The sequence below is a fragment of the Oncorhynchus nerka genome, linkage group LG16, assembly GCF_034236695.1.
Source record: "Oncorhynchus nerka isolate Pitt River linkage group LG16, Oner_Uvic_2.0, whole genome shotgun sequence".
NCBI classification, from domain to species: Eukaryota; Metazoa; Chordata; class Actinopteri; order Salmoniformes; family Salmonidae; genus Oncorhynchus; species Oncorhynchus nerka.
This window is the reverse complement of record NC_088411.1, coordinates 6,964,204-6,974,439: the sequence shown is the minus strand read 5'-3', so window position 1 is coordinate 6,974,439 and position 10,236 is coordinate 6,964,204.

Here is a 10,236-nt window from a genome sequence, read left to right as displayed (position 1 = left end):
GGAGAAATGAGTAGACGTATCACCTCCGCGACAACTAGATGCTCTCAGACTATGAGAGAAAATGTAGTCAGCTGAAGAAAAAGCAGCTGGAGTAGCAGTGTTCTCTGGGGTGATCCATGTCTCAGTCAGGGCCAACAGTCAAGGGACTGAAGGGCAGCATAGTCTGAGATGAACTAGGCATTCTTGATAGATCTTATCTAACCTCTAATTAGATAATTTCTTTCTTTCGGGACATGAATACCAAGCATGTCCACTTCACCGTCATTGGTAAACTACACGGTAATGCAAAATATATACGTTTCAATTATATTTACCATAATGTGTTTGTAAACTTACCATTAAAAAGTACTGTGGTGAGTGAGTGTCCATGTTATTTGTACTGCTACTGAGTAAACCTTCAATTGTTCTCCCCTATTCCACCTGCTAAAACCTCCCCCCATCCCATGTTGGGTTGTCTTCCCAGTGACTGGCAGACCACCCCTGTCCACCTGTATCCTAGGGCCTTTGAGAGATTGGGACCCATCCTTTAAAAATAACACACAGTGCCATCTACACAACAGAAGCATATCAACTGCCAAAGAATTTCCAACGTTGATTGTATTGTATACGGTAAAAAAAATAAAAAATAAACTATTTTGGTGTTGTTGCATATATTAATTTATTTACACAAATAATATGCGTAATGTTGGCAGTTCATACGAAGGAATGTTACCTATAACCAGGAATGGCATTACAAAAATTACATTTTTGGCCAGCAATTATTATTTTCGCAAACAATTATTGTGGTTCATCCTGTATTGTCCCTAACATCATTACCCCATAGTAACAGATGTGGGATACACACACACACAAACACACACACACACACACACACACACACACACACACACACACACACACACACACACACACACACACACACCAGCTCAGATGTTCAACAGTTGTTCCATCCTGAGCCTAACTCAACAGAAGACTTGATGTGCAAATGCATACAGTTGTAGCTGTTTGAGAAGGCATGCAAAATTGAGCAAGAATGTGGAGATTTCATTAACCAATGTCAAGTCCTAGCTGATGGCGCTTAGATACACCCCCCTACCCGGAGACACAGACACACTGGTCCCCCGTTGTGACGGTCAGACCTTTTGATTATTTTGTGCCACCAGGGTCACAATGATTGTCTGAGTGTGACCCCCTCCCCATGGGTTACTCCAGCTAGTGTTTCCAGCACCGCCACTCCCTGGGTGGGGGCACCCCACCGGAATCCCCACCAGCTGGGTACAAGGTCATGAGCGAGCTAGGACGAACGAAGTCAATATAACTATTTATTCAGCACTTTAGAAATGTACAGCGACAGAATTCAAAACACAGGCTGTTCTTACAGTATTTTCCCGGAACACCAAGTCAGGACTGTAGGATAAGTTAAGGGGGCATATAAAGCAGACAATGAAACCTCTTACAATATTCAATGATTACATGTCTCTAAAACAGGCTATAGGCTACATGTGCACCACCAAGTCAGGGCAGTAGGCTAAGTTAAGAAAGGAAAAGGGACCAAATTATTAGTGTGAGGAACATGGGCTACTAACAGCTTACCACACAACATACACTAAGTATTAATTTATTAGCTACAGTATACATATCTCCCCTGCATATTACATAATTTATGCAGCATCATGCAAGACATTTTTGGACTCAACTTGTTGTTCTGTGCTCACTTGAACAGAAAGGTGGTGTGGCGGTCCATCTTGTGGGCAAATTTTGTCATCAAACTTTCAAACTCATTTTCTGGATTCATGATGCTTTCAAGACAACTGGGAACTCTGAAAAAAACAAGGTTGAATCATGACGTCAGTGATCTTCATGTCGGAGCTCTAGAAAAATGCCAGAGTTCCCGACTTGGAATTCCGAGTTGGGTGACCGTTCAAAACGTATTTTCCCAGTCGGAGCTTGTTTTTTTCAGATTTCCCAGTTGTGAGTTTGCCGTGGTTCTGAAGTCTGAAATGTCACAGTTCTCAGTTTCCAGTTGTTTTGAAGGCGTCAGAAGTCATGCTGGATTGACAGCATGGCCAATGTATTCAACCTTTACTGGCCCATGGTGTTGTATGTGAATGTTTATCCTTTTAATCTTGGAAAAGAGACCCTTAAACCCAGACTTGGACCACATACCCACTCCACTGAATAGCAGGCTAGTGATTGATTTGCAACACTTGCAGTTAGCCACTGATTCCTTCCAAACCACTCATGGTTGATTTTGCGATTTCCAACTTGTTGTGTAATGTTTATCTAATATTGATGTTCTGGTGCCGTTTGGCCAATTTAAAGTATTGATTGGGAATTTATCTGTGGAGGAATGATTTGTGATGTTTTATTTGTGCTTTGTGTTTGTATTTGAATCAAATCAAATAATTTGTCACATACACATGGTTAGCAGATGTTAATGCGAGTGTAGCGAAATGGTTGTGCTTCTAGTTCCAACAATGCAGTAATAACCAACGAGTAATCTAACCTAACAATTCCACAACTACTACCTTATACACACAAGTGTAAAGGGATGAAGAATATGTACATAAAGATATATTAATGAGTGATAGCACAGAACGGCATAGGCAAGATGCAGTAGATGGTATCGAGTACAGTATATACATATGTGATGAGTAATGTAGGTTATATAAACATAAAGTGGCATAGTTTAAAGTGGCTCGTGATACATGTATTACATAAAGATGGCAAGATGCAGTAGATGATATAGTGTACAGTATATACATATACATATGAGATGAGTAATGTAGGGTATGTAAACATTATATTAAGTGGCATTGTTTAAAGTGGCTAGTGATACATTTTACATCAATTTCCATCATTAAAGTGGCTGGAGTTGAGTCAGTATGTTGGCAGCAGCCACTCAATGTTAGTGGTGGCTGTTTAACAGTTGGATGGCCTTGAGATAGAAGCTGTTTTTCAGTCTCTCGGTCCCTGCTTTGATGCGCCTTTACTGACCTTGCTTTCTGGATGATAGCGGGGTGAACAGGCAGTGGCTCGGGTGGTTGTTGTCCTTGATGATCTTTATGGCCTTCCTGTGACATCGGGTGGTGTAGGTGTCCTGGAGGGCAGGTAGTTTGCCCCCGGTGATGCGTTGTGCAGACCTCACTACCCTCTGGAGAGCCTTTACGGTTGTGGGCAGAGCAGTTTCCGTACCAGGCGGTGATACAGCCCGACAGGATGCTCTCGATTGTGCATCTGGAGAAGTTTGTGAGTGCTTTTGGTGACAAGCAGAATTTCTTCAGCCTCCTGAGGTTGAAGAGGCGCTGCTGCGCCTTCTTCACAACGCTGTCTGTGTGGGTGGACCAATTCAGCTTGTCCGTGATGTGTACGCCGATGAACTTACTACCCTCTCCACTACTGTCCCGTCGATGTGGATAGGGGGGTGCTCCCTTTGCTGTTTTCTGAAGTCCACAATCATGTCCTTTGTTTTGTTGACTTTGAGTGTGAGGTTATTTTCCTGACATCACACTACATACTGTACATAATATACAGTATGTAGTGTTTAATGTGTACTTTATATTGTATTTATATGGGGCTTATTTATAAAAGAGACCTAGGTCTCTATGTCTTCCCTGTCAAAATAAAGGTTCGATATGCTTGCCATAACAAAGTGGTTGAATAATTATTGACTCAAGACATTTCAGCTTTTCATTTTTAATTAATTTGTAGAAAATTATCAAAACATTATTGCACTTTGACATTATGGAGTCTTGTATGTAGGCCAGTGACACATCACAATTTAATCATAAAAAAAATGTCAAGGGGTGTGAATACTTTCTGAAGGAACTGTACCTCTTTAAAGCCTTTCAAATGTAACATTTGTTCTTTAATTGTTAAGTTACTAATTTGTTAAACAGATCAATATGCTTCAAATAAGTGTCTGTGAAAAGTTTCAAGGGTGTCAGTAACTAGAACTGCTTTCTTAAGGGCAGAGTATTTCTATTTTGTGACACCCTTTCAACAAATAATTTGTTTGGATGATTTGACAGGTTCAACAAAATGTGGAACTCACTGTGCAGTGGGATGCCCAGGGGAACTCCCCTCCGGTTGGCTAAAATCAGAATATTAACCTCCAATACGGAGTAAAGTATGAGAACCTGCAGTGTGGTTCCTTTATCTTTATCTGGGGCCTAAGAGTTACCATACACCAATCAAAAATATCCAAGGAAGGGTGCATTTTAAAAAGGGGAGAAAACTGTTCTACAGTCAGTACCAGTCAAAAGTTTGTACACACCTACTCATTCAACGGTTTTTCTTTATTTTACTATTTTCCACATTGTAGAATAATAGTGAAGACATGAAAACTATGAAATAACACATATGGAATAATGTAGTAACCAAAAAAGTGTTAAACAAATCCACCCTTTGCTTTGATGGCAGCTTTGCACACTCTTGACATTCTCTCAACCAGCTTCATAAGATAGTCATCTGGAATTAATTTCAATTTACAGGTGTGCCTTTTTAAAAGCTCATTTGTGGAATTCATTTTCTTCTTCATGCGTTTGAGCCAATCAGTTGTGTTGTGAGAAGGTAGGGGTGGTATACAGAAGATGGTCTTTTACCAAATATGAATAAGTCTATATTATGGCAAGAACAGCTCAAATAAGCAAAGAGAAACAACAGTCCATCATTACTTTAAGACATGAAGGTTAGTCAATCCAGAAAATTTCAAGAAGTTTGAAAGTGCAGTTGCAAAAACTGTCAAGCACTATGATGAAACTGACTCTCATAAGGACCGCCACAGGAAAGGAAGACCCAGAGTTACCTCTGCTGAAGAGGATGACTTCATTAGAGTTACCAGCCTTAGAAATTGCAGCCCAAATAAATGCTTCACAGAGTTCAAGTAACAGACATCTCAACATCAACTGTTCAGAGAATTCGTGAATCAGGCCATTGTTTTTCAACAGGTCAATGACCCAACACACCTCCAGGCTGTGTAAGGGCTATTTTACCAAGAAGGAGAGTGATGGAGTGCTGCATCAGATGACCTGGCCTCCATAATCAACTGACCTCAACCCAATTGATATGGTTTGGGATGAGTTGGACTGCAGAATGAAGGAAAAGCATCCAACAAGTGTTCAGCATATGTCAGAACTTCTTCAGGATCGTTGGAAGAGCATTCCAGGTGAAGCTGGTTATGAAAATGCCAAGAGTGTGCAAAGCTGTCAAAGGCAAATGGTGGCTACTTTGAAAAAACTCAAATAGAAACAATGTTTTGGTTACTACATGTTCCATATGTGTTATTTATATGTTGGATGTCTTCACTATTATTCTACAATATAGAAATTTTAAATAAAAAAAATAAAACACTATATTACAGAGCCTTCGGAAAGTATTCAGGCCCCATTACTTTTTCCACATTGTTGCATTACAGCCTTATTCAATAATGTATTAAATTGTTTTTCCCCCTAACCACTCTACACACAATATGAGGCAGGTTGACATTTTTGCTAATTTATTAAAAAGAAACTGAAATAAAAAATTTACATAAGTATTCAGACCCTTTACTTAGTACTTTGCTGAAGCACCTTTGGCAGCGAAGACAGAATCGAGACTTCTTGGGAATGACGCTACAAGCTTGGCACACCTGTATTTGAGGAGTTACTCCCATTCTTCTCTGCAGATCCTCTCAAACTCTGTCAGGTTAGATGGGGAGCGTTGCTGCACAGCTATTTTCAGGTCTCTCCAGAGATGTTCGATCGGGTTCAAGTCCGGCCTCTGGCTGGTCCGGCCTCCACTCCTGCGTTGTCCTGTTGGAAGGTGAACCTTCGTCGCAGTCTGAGGTCCTGAGAGCAGGTTTTCATCAAGGATCTGTCTGTACTTTGCTCCGTTCATCTTTGCCTTGATCCTGACTAGTCTCCCAATCCCTGCATCTGAAAAACATCATACTTCACCGTAGGGATGGTGCCAGGTTTCCTCCAGATGTTACACTTGGCATTCAGGCTAGAGTTCAATCTTGGTTTCATCAGACCAGATTATCTTGCTCCACATGGTCTGAGAGTCTTTAGGTACCTTTTGGCAAACTCCAAGCAGGCTGTCATGTGCCTTTTACTGATGAGTGGCTTCCGTCTGGCCATTCTATCATAAAGTCCTGATTGGTGGAGTGTTGCAGAGATGGTTGTCCTCCTGGAAGGTTCTCCATCTCCACAGAGGAACTCTAGAGCTCTGTCAGAATGACCATCAGGTTCTTGGTCACCTCCCTGACCAAGGCCCTTCTCCCACTATTACTTAGTTTGGCCTGGCGGCCAGCTCTAGGAAGAGTTTTGGTGGTTCCAAACTTCTTCCATTTAAGAATGATGGAGGCCACTGTGTTGTTGGAAGATCTCCAATGCAGCAGATATTGTTTGGTACAATTCCCAAGATCGGTGCCTCGACACAATCCTGTCTCGGAGCCCTACAGACATTTCCTTCAGCCTCATTTCTTTGTTTTTGCCCTAAACATGCACTATCAAATGTGTTACCTTATATAGACAGGTGTTTGCCTTTCCAAATCATGTCCAATCAATTGAATTTACCACAGGTGGACTCCAATCAAGTTGTAGAAACATCTCAAAGTTGATCAATGGAAAGATGATGCACCTGAGCTCAATTTCGAGTCTCATAGCAAAGGGTCTGATTTTTTTTTTTTTTTTGTATAAATTTGCAAACATTTCTAAAAACCTGTTTTCGCTTGGTTATTATGGGTTACTGATGAGTAAAAACATGTATTTAATTACATTTTAGAATAAGGCTGTAACGTTACAAAATGTCGAAAAAATCAAGGGGTCAGAATACTTTCCGAAGGCACTGTATATATACATAATCTATCTATATTTCACTGAACCAATACTTTTCCCATACAAGACGACAGCCCTCCAATGTCAAGTCCCCTATACCTTTAACAACAATCCGGAGTGCCAGAGAGCCCCCTGGGTGTTTGTAAATTGAGTATTGTCAGATTGTCCATTCGTTAATTCAGATCGTTTTGCTCTCGGAGCGTTCATAGCGCACACTGGACGCTCTGGTCGAGGATTAGGATTGGCTGTCAACCCCAGGTTGGAGCGAGCGGTCGCATCCGCACTTCGGTCCGCAGGTAGTATAACTTTTCATTACATTTCATTATAGTACAACGGTTTGATTTGTCTAATCTTAGCAATTTCTTCTTAGCTAGCTACATAGCCGTCATTGTATCAAAGATAATTGCGTAATTATCGTATTTCGTCGTCCTAACGTAGTCTACACTGCTATCTGCCCAGCAGCTAGCCAGCTAGCAAACGTCCACCGTCTACCGAATAGCAGCACTGTAGAAATTATTACACTCAACTGAACGACTTGATTAGTGTAGTGTTAGCTAGCTACATAGTTGTCTTTGCTGTCTTCGTATCCAAGATAATTGTGTAGTTTAGAGTGTGTAGTTTTAGAGTGATTATCTTAATTTACCGAGGTTAGCTAGCCAGCTATTTGTCGTCCTTAACGTAGGAGACACTGCTAGCTAGCCAACAGCTAGCCAACGTCTACCGAATAGAACTTCCGCACTCAACAACCCGGTCGCATTCCGCTTCGCTCCACAGGTAGTATCACATTTTCATTTAATTTCATTACAGTACAACGGTTTGATTTGTTTGATCGTAGCTAGCTACATAGCTAGCTACATAGCCGTCTTTGTATCAAAGATAATTGTGTAGTCTAGAGCGATTTTCTAGGTTAGCTAGCCAGCTATTGTCGTTCTTTTAACGCAACGTAACGTAATCAACACTGCTAGCTAGCCAGCTAGCCCCCGAATAGCAGCACTGTAGAAACGACTTGATTAGAGTAGTGTCAACAACGCAGCCACTGCCAGCTAGCCTACAAAGTCAACAACGCAGCCACTGCCAGCTAGCCTACTTCAGCAGTACTGTATCATTTTAATCATTTTAGTCAATAAGATTCTTGCTACGTAAGCTTAACTTTCTGAACATTCGAGACGTGTAGTCCACTTGTCATTCCAATCTCCTTTGCATTAGCGTAGCCTCTTCTGTAGCCTGTCAACTATGTGTCTGTCTATCCCTGTTCTCTCCTCTCTGCACAGACCATACAAACGCTCCACACCGCGTGGCCGTGGCCACCCTAATCTGGTGGTCCCAGCGCGCACGACCCACGTGGAGTTCCAGGTCTCCGGTAGCCTCTGGAACTGCCGATCTGCGGCCAACAAGGCAGAGTTCATCTCAGCCTATGCCTCCCTCCAGTCCCTCGACTTCTTGGCACTGACGGAAACATGGATCACCACGGATAACACTGCTACTCCTACTGCTCTCTCTTCGTCCGCCCACGTGTTCTCGCACACCCCGAGAGCTTCTGGTCAGCGGGGTGGTGGCACCGGGATCCTCATCTCTCCCAAGTGGTCATTCTCTCTTTCTCCCCTTACCCATCTGTCTATCGCCTCCTTTGAATTCCATGCTGTCACAGTTACCTGCCCTTTCAAGCATAACATCCTTATCATTTATCGCCCTCCAGGTTCCCTCGGAGAGTTCATCAATGAGCTTGATGCCTTGATAAGCTCCTTTCCTGAGGACGGCTCACCTCTCACAGTTCTGGGCGACTTTAACCTCCCCACGTCTACCTTTGACTCATTCCTCTCTGCCTCCTTCTTTCCACTCCTCTCCTCTTTTGACCTCACCCTCTCACCTTCCCCCTACTCACAAGGCAGGCAATACGCTCAACCTCATCTTTACTAGATGCTGTTCTTCCACTAACCTCATTGCAACTCCCCTCCAAGTCTCCGACCACTACCTTGTATCCTTTTCCCTCTCGCTCTCATCCAACACTTCCCACACTGCCCCTACTCGGATGGTATCGCGCCGTCCCAACCTTCGCTCTCTCCCCCCCGCTACTCTCTCCTCTTCCATCCTATCATCTCTTCCCTCTGCTCAAACCTTCTCCAACCTATCTCCTGATTCTGCCTCCTCAACCCTCCTCTCCTCCCTTTCTGCATCCTTTGACTCTCTATGTCCCCTATCCTCCAGGCCGGCCCGGTCCTCCCCTCCCGCTCCGTGGCTCGACGACTCATTGCGAGCTCACAGAACAGGGCTCCGGGCAGCCGAGCGGAAATGGATGAAAACTCGCCTCCCTGCGGACCTGGCATCCTTTCACTCCCTCCTCTCTACATTTTCCTCTTCTGTCTCTGCTGCTAAAGCCACTTTCTACCACTCTAAATTCCAAGCATCAAATCAAATCAAAATCAAATCAAATTTTATTTGTCACATACACATGGTTAGCAGATGTTAATGCGAGTGTAGCGAAATGCTTGTGCTTCTAGTTCCGACAATGCAGTGATAACCAACAAGTAATCTAACTAACAATTCCAAAACTACTGTCTTATACACAGTGTAAGGGGATAAGGAATATGTACATAAGGATATATGAATGAGTGATGGTACAGAGCAGCATACAGTAGATGGTATCGAGTACAGTATATACATATGAGATGAGTATGTAGACAAAGTAAACAAAGTGGCATAGTTAAAGTGGCTAGTGACATAAGAATGCAGTCGATGATCTAGAGTACAGTATATACATATGCATATGAGATGAATAATGTAGGGTAAGTAACATTATATAAGGTAGCATTGTTTAAAGTGGCTAGTGATATATTTACATCATTTCCCATCAATTCCCATTATTAAAGTGGCTGGAGTTGGGTCAGTGTCAATGACAGTGTGTTGGCAGCAGCCACTCAATGTTAGTGATTGCTGTTTAACAGTCTGATGGCCTTGAGATAGAAGCTGTTTTTCAGTCTCTCGGTCCCAGCTTTGATGCACCTGTACTGACCTCGCCTTCTGGATGATAGCGGGGTGAACAGGCAGTGGTTCGGGTGGTTGATGTCCTTGATGATCTTTATGGCCTTCCTGTAACATCGGGTGGTGTAGGTGTCCTGGAGGGCAGGTAGTTTGCCCCCGGTGCTGCCTCTAACCCTAGGAAGCTCTTTGCCACCTTCTCCTCCCTCCTGAATCCTCCTCCCTCTCTGCAGATGACTTCGTCAACCATTTTGAAAAGAAGGTCGACGACATCCGATCCTCGTTTGCTAAGTCAAACGACACCACTGGTTCTGCTCACACTGCCCTACCCTGTGCTCTGACCTCTTTCTCCCCTCTCTCCAGATTAAATCTCGCGTCTTGTGACGGCCGGCCGCCCAACAACCTGCCCGCTTGACCCTATCCCCTCCTCTCTTCTCCAGAC